Below are 15,499 nucleotides of genomic sequence, written 5' to 3'. Positions count from 1 at the left end.
AGGGTGCAGCTTCTGGGGTGGGCCCAGCTCAAAGCTGGAGGCCCAAAGATTGTGTAGTTGGGGGCTACCTTCTCCCCACACCCAGAAACAGAATAAGTTCGGGCCATGGGGATGAGAAAGGGGATGGAGATTCTGGGGATGGACAGGCGAGGGTAGGGAAAGGGCGTGGAGGGGTAGCCACAGAGCGCCCCTGACATATACTGAGGGTCTACAATGTGCCGCACTCTGCTTTTTGAGTCCTCTCAGCAACCCTGACCATCAGCATTACTATCCCCATTTTACAGAGGAAGAAACTGAGCCTCAGTTTCACACACCAGTGCCAAGTGAGCCAGGGTTCAAGCCAATGGATGAACTGTGTTCTACCACCTTCGGGCGCAGCCTTGTCGGGGAGGCATTTGCTGTGCTCTGCGAGGCCTGGGCTGTGCCGACCTGGGTGGCGCCGAGCCAACCTGGGGGTTTCCAGGGACCTGCCTGACTGAATCACCAGAAAGACCTTTTCATCCCATCCTGTCCCCCAGGTGGGACCCCCAAGGCCTGCACTAGGGTGAGGGGAAGGAGGCACATCCTTTGAGTTTCATGGTACCCAAGTTTGTTTTGAGAATGTCACGAACTGGAGAAGACTAGAGGTAGTGGAGCTGGGGGATCCCTTCCCAGACCCGGGGCTGACCTGGGTGCCAGAAGAATAGTTCCCTCCTGAAGGACCTGATTCCTTGGCCACACTCCTCCTGTCCCGTGCTGACATCTGAAAGGAGATGCAATGCCTCAGTTAATACCTGAACTCTAAACCTCAAAGCCCCAGAGAGGGCAAGATTGCTGTGCATCTGAAGGTGGGTGCAGGAGAGGAGCAAATGCGTTGGTAAGAGCCCCAGCTTTATCCCCTCTGCTCAGGGCTCAGGCTGCCTTCAGGAAAAGTCTAATTGCCTGATTGAGCATTTTTAATTTTTTCCATTCTACCTGGCAGAGAGCCTGACCACAGCGTCTGCCTCACCCTCTTTCCTGAAACTCCAGCCTCCTCAATGGGATTTATAGAATTTTGGAGGGGGGTGCTGTGTTGCTTCCCAGTTCTGCTGCCCATTTTTCACAAGAGAAAACTGGGTGTCAAAGAAATGAGAATAGATTCTGCGATGAAAGCATTTGGAGCCAGACAGTGAGAGAAATCTGATTTATAACAAGTGTTCTCAGCCTTGGCTGCAAATTAGAAGCACAAGGACACTTGAAAAAAATGTTGATACCCAGGCTCCACCAAATATTTTCTCTGGGATGGGGCTTTTCCCTTCCTTCCTTCCTTCCTTCCTTCCTTCCTTCCTTCCTTCCTTCCTTCCTTCCTTCCTTCCTTCCTTCCTTCCTTTTGTCATCCTTTCCTCCTTCCCTCGTTTTCTTTCTTTGTTTAAAAAGTCTTCCTTTCTGGATGATTCTAAAACGCCAGAGTTGAGAATTACCTAAAGAAGACAACTGTGTTAAAAAGAAGATGACCCAATAGAAAAATAGACAAAGGATATGAATGGGCAACTGAGAGAAGAAATAAAAATGGCTAACAGGAATATGAAAAACTGTTGACCCCAGTTAATAATTAAAGAAATAATAAATAAAACAATAATGAGCTAGCATTTCATGTATCAAATTGTCAACCTTTTTTTAAAATTAAAGAATATTCCAGGGATAGCAACAGTGCACACTCGTGTGCGTGTGTGCGTGTGTGTGTGTGTGTGTGTGTTGGGTTGGGGCAGGCGCAGGGGTGGTCTCGGTTTCTGAGAATAAATGGCTATAACCTTTCCTGAGGGCTCTTGGACAACATGCACATACCTTTCAACTCATCAATATCACTTCAAGATTCTAGAGAAAGATGTACTGAGATTTTAACTAGAGCTGTTGATCATGACAGGAACAAAAATTGAAAATTCCTAAATATTTAACATTAGGAGATTAGTTCAACGAATTATGGTACAGCCCTACCATAGAATGCCACACAGCCGCTGAATGTGATGTAGGGGATGAATAAATATGTCCCTACTTGGGAAGATGTTCAGATAAATTATTGAGTGAAAAAAAAGCAGTTTCCACTGTATATAAAATAGATAAACAAGGTCCTACTGTATAGCACAGGGAACTATATTCAATATCTTGTAACAGCCTATAATGAAAAAGAATATGAAAAGGAATATATCTATATATGTATAAGTGAATCACTATACTGTACACAGAAACTAACACAATATTGTAAACCGACTATACTTCAATTAAAAAAAGAATTTTTTAAAAAAGCAGTTTCCAATGGAAAAATGATAACATTTTTTGCTCTGTTAGAAAAAGAAAGAGTTTGGAAAAGTGTATGTGCGCACTTAGGAATTGACGGAAATACATGCAAGGTTTTAGCACTCATCACCTCTGAGTAATACAAAAGTGAGTATTTCACATTTTTATTTTTGGGTCTCTGTATTTTCTAGCTCTGCCCTACAGAGTATGTGCTTATTTTTGTCAAAAGGAAAAAAAAATTATTTTTAACTTAAAATTTTACTTTTCAGAGCAAAATTTGCTAATATGTTTTCTTCTGGGATGGAGGGGTCCACATCTTGGAACAATGAAACCTCCAGGTAAGTCCCTGACCATTTATCTTCTTTGCATCTCACCTTTGACCAAGAAGCCAAACTAAAGGCTCAAACTGGTTTTCCCTCCTTTTCCAGGCCTTTCTCACATGGTTAGGCTATGAAATGGCTGAGGGAGGTGACGTTGGGGAAGAAGATCTGGAGGTCTGAGGGATCCCCTTCAGAGTAGAGAGGAGCCCAGGTTTTGAAGTACTGGCTCCACTTCTATTTAGCTATGTGACCGTGGGTCAGGCCCTTAACCTCTCTAAGCCTCAGTGTGCACAGCTATCAAATGGGAATGATAATAGTGTTGACGTTGTGGGTGGTCACAAGGCTTTACTGAGCTAATGTGATGTAAAGAGCTTAGCACGTTACCTGGCATATGGCACTCAATAAACGGCACTTCTGAATCATTTCTGATTTGAGAAGCCAGACCATTCCTGCCCCAGGGGTGGGTGAATACACACAGGGAGCCTCTGACTCATGACCCTCACTGAGGCCCTGTGACCATCTTGGGAGGGAAACTGGAGAGAGAAGCCAAGCCTCAGAGCCACAGACTGCAAAAGGGCCTGCCTGGCCTCTGCGCCTGGACCTATGACCCAGGAGCCACACTTGGTGAGAACTCCCATTCCCAGCCCTTCTCCAGGCCCTGTCAGCCCATCCTGTAGATGTCTGCAGAGTCTGGTGCCCATCTTGACCCTTCTTCCCACAGTAAGTCCACGGATCGCTGTCCAGGTGTGGATGCGCCCCTCACAATATAGGATGAAGGGATTAAAAACCACCTCCCCTCACCCATCCTCTCAACCTCCATGACCATCTCTGCGCCTCCAAACCCCTCACTGTCGACCCAGGGGATTCTCCTACTGAGATGACCCAGTGCAGAGCGAGGTATCCCCCCAGAGCACAGGGCTCCTCGGTCAGTGCAGAGGCCAGGGCCTGTCACCCCGGCTCAGGAGGGCTCCCCAGCAACAGTGCAGGTGCCCTCTGACAAAACCAGGGACAGAGTGGCTTTGCGGTTCCCAGAAGATTCCATCCGGGCATTGGAGGAGCTGTGCCCACTCCCTGACCCAGAGGAGACCATCGCCCTTGGAGGCAGCTAGCCTTCTATTCTCTTCTAGCCGGGCCACCTATTGTCCACCCGCCTCCAGAGCAAGGCTGCCCGAGATCAGGTCCAGGGAAACAGTGTTGGGAAGAGCGAGACTTTGTAGCAGCAGGCTGATCACCTGTGAAATTCCCTTCCCCGAAGACCAGGAAAGAGTTGGGAGAACATTTGGGGCTTTTAGTACAGAGGACTTGGTAAGCCAGCCTGACCTCACCTCTCCTGAATGAGTGAGGTAATGAATGAATAAATGAATGATTCGAGTTTACTGTTTTATTTCTAGAATTAATTAAGGTAGAATAAAACAACTGTGGAGGTGCTAACAGCCATTAGAAAATAGCTCATTAAGCCCAGAAGCTTAGTTGTAGCACACGATTGTAGCATTTTGCATTTCCTGCCCAGCAGTTAAAGCAGAACTTGGCCTGCAGAGCAACCGTTCGGACACCTAGTGAGTGAGTGAAACGTCAGACATCTCAGATAAGGCAGAGAACTGGGGAGGAAGCTCTGGGTATGTCTCCACGCCACACAGCGTTAAAGCCATGTGTACTTCACTGTGTGACCTGACAGCTCGGTGAGCCTTTGGAGTCAAACAGCCACAGACAGGAAGCTCATTTTTAAAAAGTGAAATTAACAAAGCAGGAGGGGCAGGGGCAGATCAGGGGGTTTCAGTTCACACCCCAGGCTGCTCTCCTATTAATCTAGTAACAGAGCTGAGCTTCTCCTAAATTAACTAGTCAAATAACACCTGCCAGAGGCTGCAGGTCTTCCTCTTCAGAATCGACAGACAGACAGACAGACAGACAGACAGACAGACAGACACACACACACACACACACACACACACACACACACACACACACACACATACACACACACACACACACAAACCCCATGACCCTGTATTGGGCTATTCTGAGTGTCTGATGCCTCTGCCAGAGTTAGGGTTTGTGGGGGCTGAATTCCCTGGACCTGGTGCCCATGGACTCCTCAGGAGAGCCAGACCCAGACCCCTAGGCAGCCCACTGCCTCAGGCCCTCTGCCTTTATTGCCGTGCTGTTGACTCAGCTGGGGACTCCTGGTGACTTTGGTGCTCTTCCTGATCTGGACTCAGCCCCTGGGGCTCCAGCCTTCCGCCTGATCCCTCTGTCCAGTCTCTCCCCATCCCGGACTTCTCTGGGTAATGGGCTGCCCTAGTCTGAAAGAGGCAGTGCCAGGGCAGTGCCCGGGTCCTGTCAGGCTGGGGCTGAGGCCCAGGCAGCATCTGGTGTGGACGGCAAGCCCGAGAAGCTGCTGTTTTTCTCCTGGGGAGTGGCCCCTTTTTGTGACTCAGACCCTGGGAATTTGGGAGCCCTGCTAGGCTCTGGCTGACGCTGGGCTCCCAGGAGCCTTGACCAGGCTCAGCGTGAATGCACTTGGGTTTCTTAGCTGCCCTGGCCCCTCCCATTCTCCTCAGTGGGTTCCTTTTGTTGTCACTAAATCCCCTCCAATCTCCCCTTCCAAAAGCCGGCAGATCCAAGTGGAATTCAACACCCAAACACTCACACAAAAGCTAGGATTAATAGCTGGCTTTGTCTGGGCACAGATGTGCAGCAGCTTGGAAGAGGGGGGGACATTTTTCCTGCCACTTGAGTCAACTTGGCTGGCTCCACACTGGGGGAGGAAGGGGTGTGGGGGCAGGGACTGCTGCATGGACCCCTCTCCAGGGCACTGCGCCCCACCTCTCTGAGCTGGTATGCTCTTAGGGGTCCCACCAAGAGGGAGACAAAGGTCCTCTCCCGCTGGGAGGCCCCTCGGTCTTCCCTCCTTCCCCTTCCAACAAGTCACACTCAGCAGCCAGCTGGCACTCACAGTCCCTGGACTCAGTCCCTTTTCTTCTGGAGCCTGAGCTCTGAAATGGGCCCCAGCGATCCTCAACACCCCGTGAGCTGAGCAAGCTAACAGGGGTGCTGACAGGAGGCCCCCAGAAGCCTGTGTGCAGGGGCAGTCAGGGAGGGTTCCCAGAGGGGGTGTGGCTGAGTCCAGAGGATGGGCAGGGCCCGGTAGGTGGGGAGGGGTGGAGGACATCCTAGAAGGGGACTTTTGGAAGAGTCAGTGGGACAGTAGAAAGCAGGGCCTCGAAAACCTAAAAAGGGGTTTGCATATTTCCTCATAGCAATAGGCAGCCACTAAATGCTGTGGATCAGAGCAGGAGCTAAGGGAACACAGTTGGTATAAGATATTCTGTGTTGAGGGGGGACAAGCTGGAGGAAGTGGTAGCTGGGGCACAGCTGGTTCCCACCCAGTCCTCTCTGCCTCCAATAGGATCCCTTTTCTGAACAACCCATGCTGCTGTTCTGCCATATCATCAGGGAGGCTTTGAATTTGGTCCTCAACACATAGGGGAAAATATCATGTTTCCCCATTGTTCTCTCAGGTAAATCAGGCTCTGTTCCCAACCAGAGGGCTGGCTGGAAATATGACATCAGTCAAGTTTCAGGGGCAATGGGGTAGCTTCCCCGTCCCTGGGGTCGGGGGAGGGGGCAGGTATCTGGGGCCCCCAGACCATCTGGTCTCTGAGGAGCTTATTGACCAAGACAAGGTCCCTACCATCAGGAGGTTTATATGCTCCAGGAGAGAAAACACAATCTCAATCAAAATTCCAGCAAGTTAGTTTGTGGATATTGACAAACTGACTTTAGAGTTTACACAGAGTGGCAAAAGACCCAGGACAGCCGACAAAATATTAAAGGAGAAAAACAAAGTTGGAGGACTGACTACCCAACTTCCAAACTTACTATAAAGCTACAGCAATCAAGATAGCAAGCAGGGTGGGGAGGACATAGCTCAGTGGTAGAGCGCTTGCTTGGCACTCCTGGGTTCAATCCCCAGTACCTCCATTAATAAATAAATAAATAAATAAATAAATAAATAAATAAATAAATAAATAAATAAATAAATAAATAAATAAAAAATAAACCTAGTTGCCTCACCCTCAAAAGAAATAAAAATAATTTAAATGGAAGACAACAGAGCCCAGAAATAGACCCACACAAATACAGTCAATTCATCTTTGACAAAAGGGCAAAGGCAATTCAGTGGAGACAGAATAGTATCTTCAGTAAACGGTACTGGAACAAATGGCCATTCACACACACACACACACACACACACAGAAAGAATCTGGACACAGAACTTATACTCTTCACAAAAATTAACTCAAAACAGATCATAGACTTACATGTAAAATGCAGAACTATTTAAAACTTCTATGAGATAACATAGGCAAAAATCTAGATGACCTTAGTTTGGTGATAACTTTCTAGGTAAAATATCAAAAGTATGATCCATGAAAATAATAAATCGGAACTTATTAAAATTTAACATTTTTGCTCTGTGAAAGACACTACTAGGAGAATGAAAAAAAAAAGCCACAGACTGGGAGAAAATCTTGGCAAAATACATATCTGATAAAGGACTGATATACAAAATATAGAAAGAACTTTTCAACATTAAGTAAACAACCTAATTTGAAAATGGGCAAAAGATCTGAACAGATATCTCACCAAAGAAGATATACAGATGACAAATAAGCATATGAAGAGACTGTAAACATCATATATCATTAGGGAATTGCAAATTAAAGCAATAATGAGATATCACCACACACATCAAAACACTGACAGCACCAAATGCTGGTGAGGATGTGAAGCAACAGGAACTCTCATTCTTTCCTGGTGAGAATGCCAAATGGCACAGTCATTTTGGATGCCAGTTTGGCAGTTTCTTGCAAAGCTAAGAATACGCTTAACCATAGGATCCAGCAGTCATGCTCGTAGATTATTTATCCAAAGGAGTTGAAATACTATGTCCACACAAAAAGCTGCACACAAATGTTTATGGCAGCATTACTCATAACTGCCAAAAACTGGAAGAAACCAAGATGTCCTTCAATAGGTGAATGGGTGGATAGACAAACTGTGGTGTGTCTGGAACACTGGAATATTATTCAGTAATGAAAAGAAATGCACTAAAAAGCTATGAAAAGACATGGAGGGGAAAAAAAAAGAAAAGAAAAGGAAAGACATGGAGGAACCTTACCTGTGTATTGCTAAGTGAAAGAAGCCAACATAAAAAGGCTCCAAGCTGTATGATCCCAATTATATGACATTCTGGAAAGGGCAAAACTAGGGAGACATTAGAAACAGTGGTTGCCAGGGGCTCAGAAGGAGAGGGGAGGGATGACCAGGAGAAACAGAGGGGATGTTAAGGCAGTGTAACGGTGGACATGTGACAGTATGCATTTGTCAAAACCCACCCAAAGGTACAGCACAAAGAGTGAACTTTAATGTCAACTGTAGACTTTAGGTAATAATAATGTATCAATATTGGCTCATCAGTTGTAACAAACGTAAAACATTAATGCAAAATAATAATGGGAAACTTGATGACGCAGGAAGAGGAACTTATATGGGAACTCTGTCCTTTCTTCCATAATTTTTCAATAAACCTAAAAATACTCTTAAAAATAAAGTCTATTAACAAAAACATCTTTAAAAATAAATTTAAAAAGATTTCTGCTGCCTACTCCCCTCTCCTTCAGAGTGAGGCCAGGCAGCCCCCTCTCCCTCGGCACCAGCGGCCAGCAGATGTTCTCTGCTCCCCAGCAAAGCCCTTCAGGTGGTGGGGGAGGGGGCAGTCCTGACTAAGCACAAAACCCCCTCGACTGGGGATGGGAAGTATCTCTTACCTGGCAGCAAGACCAGCACGCACACCGTTTCCTCAAATCACCTCCATCAATAATCTGGCCTGGGATGATGCTCCCAGGCCTCCCCCCTCCCTCTAGGAAGGAGCCAGCCTGACCTGCCCTCCTTCTCACCCCTCTCAACCCTCACCAGTGTAGGGGGGCAGTGGGTGGTTCAAATGCCTGGGGCCAGCCTGGGAGCACAGAAGAGGAGGGGATGGAGGGCTGGCCTCTTCTCCAACCCCCCATGCAGGCCCCCCAGCTTTGGCCCTGGGTGAGGACAGGGTGAGACACTCAAGCCACTGGCCCAGGGGAGAGAAAGTGGAGCCCTAAAGAACAACGGAAAGTAGGTGATCATTTATGACAGTGACTGCCTTGCTGAGCTGTAGTGAGGATTAAATGAAATACTTCATGGGAAACAACTCAGGGCAGACACAGGAAGAGATCAGGAAATTTTCACCATGCCTGTTCGATTACTTGGCCCATCCCCGCCTCCTCCTGGGGAACAAGGCTGTGGATTACAGAGGGCAGGCACCAGTCTGCTCCATTCAGTCCTGGAGCCCAGCACCCAGCAGGATTTAGTCCACCCATTCCTTCAGCAGGTGGTTACTAAGGGTTGGCCTCTATACCAGGCACTGGGAGACAGCCTCAAAAAACAGATTTCACTACGGTTGGGTGAGGGAGATACTAGCATCAAATAAACACAGGGAGGTGCGTGATGAGGAAGCAACGCGTGAGGGGAGAACAGATGGCTGGTAGGGCTGGAGCAAAGGGGGTGGGGAGGCGGAGATGTAGGGCTGGAGAAGTCGCAGGGGTCCCAAAAGCCATGACAAGATCTTTGGATTTCATTCCAAGAAAGCCTGTCAAACGCTTAGAGCTCAGGAGTGAGTAACATAATTTAACACTTGGCTACTTAATGCGTGGTCCATGGACTGGCATCTCCTAGAAGTTTGTTAGAAATGCAGGCCCCACAACATTGTAAACCTTCTATAACAATTTTTAAAAAGTGGGGCAGAGGGTATAGCTCAATGGTAGAGTGCGTGCCTGGCATGCACAAGGCCCTGGGTTCAATCCCCAGTGCCTCTGTTAAGGGAAAAGAAAAAAAAAGCTCAACAACAACAAAAATGCAGGCACCATCAGGGATGAGACAGTAAAAGCTCACTGAATGAAAGAACGAGTGGACCACAGGGCTCCCTTACCTGAAGCTGCCACCGCCACAGTCTTCCTGATGCCGCTGCTGCCATCAGACAAGCTCACAGGCTGTCTCTAGCTGGAAAAGGCTCTATCCTCTGTGTGTTATGACCTGCAAGGATCAATCGTAGTGGATGGGAGCCCTTCTGGCCTCCAAAGGTCCTCTCTTGCCCATCCTATTCTTCCCTTTAGCCAAGCTGAGGGCCTGGCAGGCTGGGGAGGCAGACTGCTAGCATTTGGGGACCAGAACCTTTTCCTGGCCTCTCATTCCCCTCTGAGCCAGCCCTGAGACAGCTAGAGATCATGTCCAAGCTTTCTGCAGGGCAGTGTCTGCACAATGACCCACAGTGTGGCTTAGGCCCCCGGGACGCAGTGTGATGGGTCAATGTCATGCCAAACAGAAGCCCATAGGCACATGCAGACCCCCAATTACCAGCTGTGCTGCCTCGGACAACTTGCCTAACTTTTCTGGGCCTCAGTTTCCCTGTCTGGATGAGTGAGCAGGTGGAGACAAGGCCCACCCCAGTGTCCAGCAGAGAGAAGGTGCTTTACAGAAGATAGTGACCCCCTCCTCCATCTCCCTGAGGGAACTGGCTCTCAGCCCCAACCTGTCAGCCCTCAATCAGGGTCCCAAGCAGCCCCTGCCCACACCACACAGTCTGTTTGCTGGCCACTTGGAACAGAATGACCCAAGCCTCTTCTGCTGCCCACTTCCTGCCAGCGCCACAGCTCCTGTCCCTCTCCCGGGGGGACACCTCTCCTCACAGCCCACCTCCCCAAGTTCCCGGCACCCCACCAGCTCAGCCAGCCCGGGAAGCCCCTCCCCGGTGCCTAGAATCTCCCTCCACGCTCGTAGCCCCGTTGTACTCAATCCAGTCAGAGCTGCTCAGGCCAACCTGGAAAAATAGCTGGAAAACTCTTATCTCAAATGACCCACAGCTGGGAGGCTGGATGGCCCCGGGTGGGGAGGTCACATACTCAGAGCCCTGGACCAGCAGGTGAGCCCCTCTCAAGGGACTCCAGGGGCCCTTGCCTGGTGACTTAGAAGCCCTGGACCTCTGAGGAGCGAGAAGACCACAGGGCGGAGAGGCCTGTGTCATCTGCCGACTGTGGTAACAAAGCTGGCTTCAAGTAGTAAAGTAGGAGACGGACGGAGGCCGAGAGAGACCAAAAGGGAGGAGAAGGGAGATAGAGCGGCTGAGAGTCAGAGATTGAGGAGGGTGCGAGGGAAGGTAGGGCAGGGAGGTAGAGACCAGCACACAGGCAGGGGGACAGCAGGTCTACACTGGCAAGACTTAGGAGCAGCAATCTGGGGGAAGGAAAAACTTGGGATTTGTCTCAGGGCTGGGCTGACCCTCTGAGAACCTAACTTGCTTTTAGGTTGAGTATTTGGGATGGCTCCATGGGTCACAACTGACCCATGCCTAACAGCCTAGAACCTGGGGAAGGGCATTAGCGGCCCCCTTACCTGAGCCCCTTCTGCTCCCCTCAACCCTGGGAGCGTGTGTGTGGAGGGGAGGGAGGTGCTCAGGGACAGAAAGGACAAAATGGAAGCTCTGAATGGCTTCAGCTCCTGCTGAGTCTGTTACAAAGCTCCAAGAGAAGATGTCACTTCTAGCCCCATAGCCGGCTGTTGACCCTTATTTTTCATAACTAAGTTTCTGGCTGGTTTCTTTAAGCTCGGAAGCACCAGAAGGTAATGCAGGCAGGAGTCCAGAGCCTGGGTCTACAGCCCTGCCCGGACTTCTCCGCTCAGCAGCCTCGGGCTCTCCGTGGACGTCAGCTTCCCCAAGGATGCTGCCCTGAGAATCAAACGAATGCTTCCTACACCACTGAGCTATACACACATGTCCAGGATGATTATCACCATGCCTGGAGCCTCTCCAGGCCCAAGGAGGCAGCACTCCCCTCGAGCGCGTGGATTGGATTGACTTCGAAAACCACCATTTCAAAAGCACTCGGCCACCTGGCACTGTTTTCGGCACTCAGCCGGGAGATAAGTGACCATAAATCCTTTTTAGAGGCAGCCTGACTGGGTAACACTAACACACAAAAAACAGTGACACGCACGTCCTCCACTGATGACATCCCAAGAAGACAAGTGTGAAAAGGTCTGTTGGTGTGTTTGGGCTCCGGCTTCCAGGCAGGCAGGCCAAGCCCCTGAGAAGCCCGTGCTGGGACACATTTCCCCAGCTCGGTCCACCCCTCCCCCTTCTGTCTCCAGCCTTTCCCGGGCCTGGGCTCCTGCAGCCATTTCTTGTCACCGCTGAACAATAGGCCTTGCTAGCAGCTGGCAGCTTGGCCGCTCTGCCCGAGGAGGGAGGGAAAGAGGGAGGGGGAGGCCGCGGGTGGGCTGTGAGGCGGGGGGGGGGGGGCAGTCAGCCTGCCACAAGGGGGTTCCCAGCTCCAGGGACAATGACCGCGTGTGCACCTCCCAGCCATGCGCACGCCCCGGCATCCCAGAAGCCTGGAAGCCTGGCTCCGGAGAAGTTAGAGCAGTGGCTCTCCTCCCACCTGAGAGCTTTTGTAAAATCCCCAAGGTCTGGGGGTCCGTGCCCAGAGATGCTGGCAGAGGCCCCCATGATTCTAACTTGTAGCCAAGAAGAACCACGGCCCGAAGCATGTGGCATGAAGTTAGTCCTGCCTCCTTCCTTTGCCACTGAGCCAACTGTGTCCCTGAGAGGGGAAGTGGCCAGCCTGAGGTCACACAGTGACTTCAGCCCTGTAAAAGCAGTCCCAACTCATGGTTCACTGCTGGCCCCACTGGGACATCTTCCTCTCTTGTCCCTCGGGGTAATGCCTCGGTGTGTCAGGAGGCAGCCACATCCCGGTGGAGAAGAGGAGGGGTGGGCAGCACGTCCAAGGTCAGGCAAGGGGAAAAGGTAAAGCTTGGACTGGGATGTGTGAACTTTGGGAGGCTGCTTAGCCTCTCTGAGCCTCAACAACCTCCTGTGCAAAGCGAAGATGGTAAGACAAACCTTGAAGGGCCGGGACAGAGTCCATGAGATCACGCACACAGCCACCGCCATGCGGTGCCTGGCATGCGTGAGCGCTCAGGAAGTGGTAACCCTGGGGACCATTACACCAGACTCGGTTAAGATTCCTTTCCAAGAGGAGCAAACGGACATTAAAAGCAAAGATAGAAGAGATCATAGGGACTCTGGGACCTCAGATTGCCACTCAAGCTCCCAGCAGTGTCCTCAGTAAATGCATAGCCGAGTGCCATGATGACCACGTGGCGTTAGGAAACGGTGATGCCCCCACAGAAGGTGCCTTCCGCATTAGATAGGAGGTCACCACTTTGCTTAATGGCCCAAGCTCAAACCCCACACCAAGCGGAGGCCTAGATTTTGGCCTTGCTGCTGTCATGTTAGCTGGAGCTAACATTTGCGAATTTCTTTAATGCCGTAGAACTGTTTAAGTGCTTTACATGTCTGGCCTCCTTTAATCCCCGCTGTTGCATGAGATAAGTTCAGTTATTACTCTCATCTTATAAATGAGAAAGCTGAGGCACAGAGAGCTTCGGGAACTCGCCCATGGTTACAGGCCGTCAATGATGGAGCCAGGATTCAAACTCAGGCGGGCTAGTTGCAGAGCCAAGCTTTGAACCCTCTGTGCTATACTCACTCTTGCCTTAACAAGAATCACTTTCCCTCTCCGTATTTCAGCTTTCACATCTGTAAAACCAGGCCCTTGGGCCAGAAAGTCCACATCTAAGCCTCCTCCCAGGTCTTAAGAGCTCTGAAGACATCCACTCTTGTGTGACTTTTCCGACTCCTCTGCCCTCTCTGGCCCTCGCACCCCCACCTCCAGCGCTCTGTGTCCTTGGGACCCCCACCCCTGCACCTGTATGGTATTCATTTCCAGGGCTGTACGTCCCAGTCTGTGCAAGGCCCCGAGCCCAGAGACTATGGCCTGAACTCAACTATGGTCAGACACTGTCCTAAGCATTGCATGGTTTGCAAAGATCGAGGTTTAATAAGCTTTTTCTGTCACAGGCCAGAGAGCAAATATTTTAAACTTTGAGGGCCAGATGGTCTCTATGCCATTGTAGTAGGACAGTAGCCACAGACAACACACAAATCAAGGAATATGACTGTGTTCCAATAAAACTTACACAAACAGGCAGCGGGCAGGATTTGGCCCAAGAGCTGACCTCTGGCAAAGATGAACATCACAGGGTGGCTGTTCTTCAGACCAGCAGAGGGTGGCACAGGAAGCCAGGGAGCACGGCTAGCCTGAGACATGGCAGGCCTTGCTAAGTGCCTTGGCAGAGGCAGAACCCTCCGAAAGAGGAGGTGCGGAGCTTTCACGGATGGGCACTGAGCTTGGCCCTGGAGTGATGGGGAGAATTTCCACAAGCAAAACTGGGGGCACCAGCCAAGGTATGCAGTGTGCTGGCAATGGGGATGTCCAGAGGGCCGATAGGAGTGGGCCCGGGGCCCAGACAAGACCATGCTCTATGCTTCTGTCCTGCCATAGAGAAGGACGAACTTGCATTTTTATTGCACGGTCGACATTTTCGAAGTGTTTTAGGAGTTATGGCTTTATCTTGCTCTCACAAACACAGAGAGATTGAACAAGTCCCCCAAATTCCCTAATTAATAGCAGATGCTCTTATTCCAGAGACAAACCTCTCTACTGAGCAACAGTCTCTTCGAGCTGCCTAGTGAGTATCTCCACCGGGATGTGTGGACAGAGTGCAGCCTCTTCTCCCCCGTGTTTGTCTGCTAGAGCCTCCGTAACACAGTCCCACAAATGCAGTGGCTTCAACAATAGAAATTTATTGTTTTGGAGGCTAGAAGTCAGAGGCTGGGGTGTCAGCAGGGTTGGCTCCTTCTGAGGGCTGTGAGGAGGAAGTCTGGTCCATGCCACTCCCCCAGCTGGTTTGCTGGCGATCTTTGGTGTTCTTGGCACGTAGACACAGTACCCTGGTCTGTGCCTTCTTCACATGGTGTTCTCTGTGCTCTTCTGTATCGAAACCTCCCCTTATTTGTAAGGACACTAGTCATATTGGATTAGAGCCCTCTGTAATAAGCTTATTTAAATTTGGTTCTTGCTGTAAAGCCCCCATTTCTAAATTAAGGTCACATTCTCAGGTGTTGGGGGTTAGGACTTCAACATCTCCTTTTTGGAGGACATCATTCAATCCATAACACCTCCAACACCCCCCCCTCCACTATATCCCATTTTTGATTGAATGGAACCTTTGTATTCAGCCCTGTTCCCTCACCAGCTGGCATAGTGGCCCAAAGCTGCCTGAGCAGGTGAGGTTGGATCCCACAACTCTCAAAGATGGCCCAGCTGCGAGGAGATTGTACAGGGTCCCTTCCACTGATTGGTGGACGATGGTGGGGGATGGCGGGACTGGATAAATGTGGGGCAGGAGCGGGTGGCTGCTGGAGAATGTGCAACAAATTCATAAACCACTGGAGCTGGAATGCCAGCTCTAGCATCAAGGAGGTAGAGAAAGGATCATGGCAGTTAGGAAGCAGGTGCGATATGATGGGAGACCAGGAGAGAAGAGGCCCGCGTTGGGGAAGCCAAGGTAGGTTTAAGAGAGAAGGTGGCGGAATCACACCTGGGGGGAGGGGGATGAGGCCAAAGAGAGGCCCAGAGGTGAAGGATCAGCCCCGTGGGGGAAACGAGGCTGTTTTAGACTCACCGAGTGTGAGAGGACCAAGCTCAGTGGATACTTAAAACCCAGAGCTGGGGGAGAGGTAGGAGCTGGAAACAAGTTTTCAGAGTCCTGAGTGGATTAGTTCCTCTTGGGAGAGCAAGCAGGAGTGGAGGCTCAGCAGAGAGCTGCTCTCGGACCAAACCCTGGAAAAAAATAGTATTTAGAGAGTTGGGGGAGGAGGTTCGAGAAGGGCCTACGAGGCGGGGGAGAGCCAACAGGGGAAAGTG

At 50.2% G+C, this 15,499-nt stretch overlaps 1 long non-coding RNA gene across 1 annotated transcript; it reads right to left on the bottom strand.

Moving 5' to 3' along the window:
- Window positions 1–362: 362 nt before the first annotated feature.
- LOC135322971 (uncharacterized) lies at window positions 363–15,392 on the bottom strand. The gene is made up of 4 exons (XR_010384027.1): window positions 15,258–15,392; window positions 9,601–9,704; window positions 668–742; window positions 363–471 (listed from the first exon to the last, which is right to left on the bottom strand). It is a non-coding gene; the product is annotated as an uncharacterized LOC135322971 (long non-coding RNA).
- Between the last annotated feature and the right edge of the window lie 107 nt (window positions 15,393–15,499).

The sequence above is a fragment of the Camelus dromedarius genome, chromosome 15 (assembly GCF_036321535.1).
Source record: "Camelus dromedarius isolate mCamDro1 chromosome 15, mCamDro1.pat, whole genome shotgun sequence".
In the NCBI taxonomy this organism is placed as follows: domain Eukaryota; kingdom Metazoa; phylum Chordata; class Mammalia; order Artiodactyla; family Camelidae; genus Camelus; species Camelus dromedarius.
This window is presented reverse-complemented; position numbering and strand designations above follow the sequence as displayed.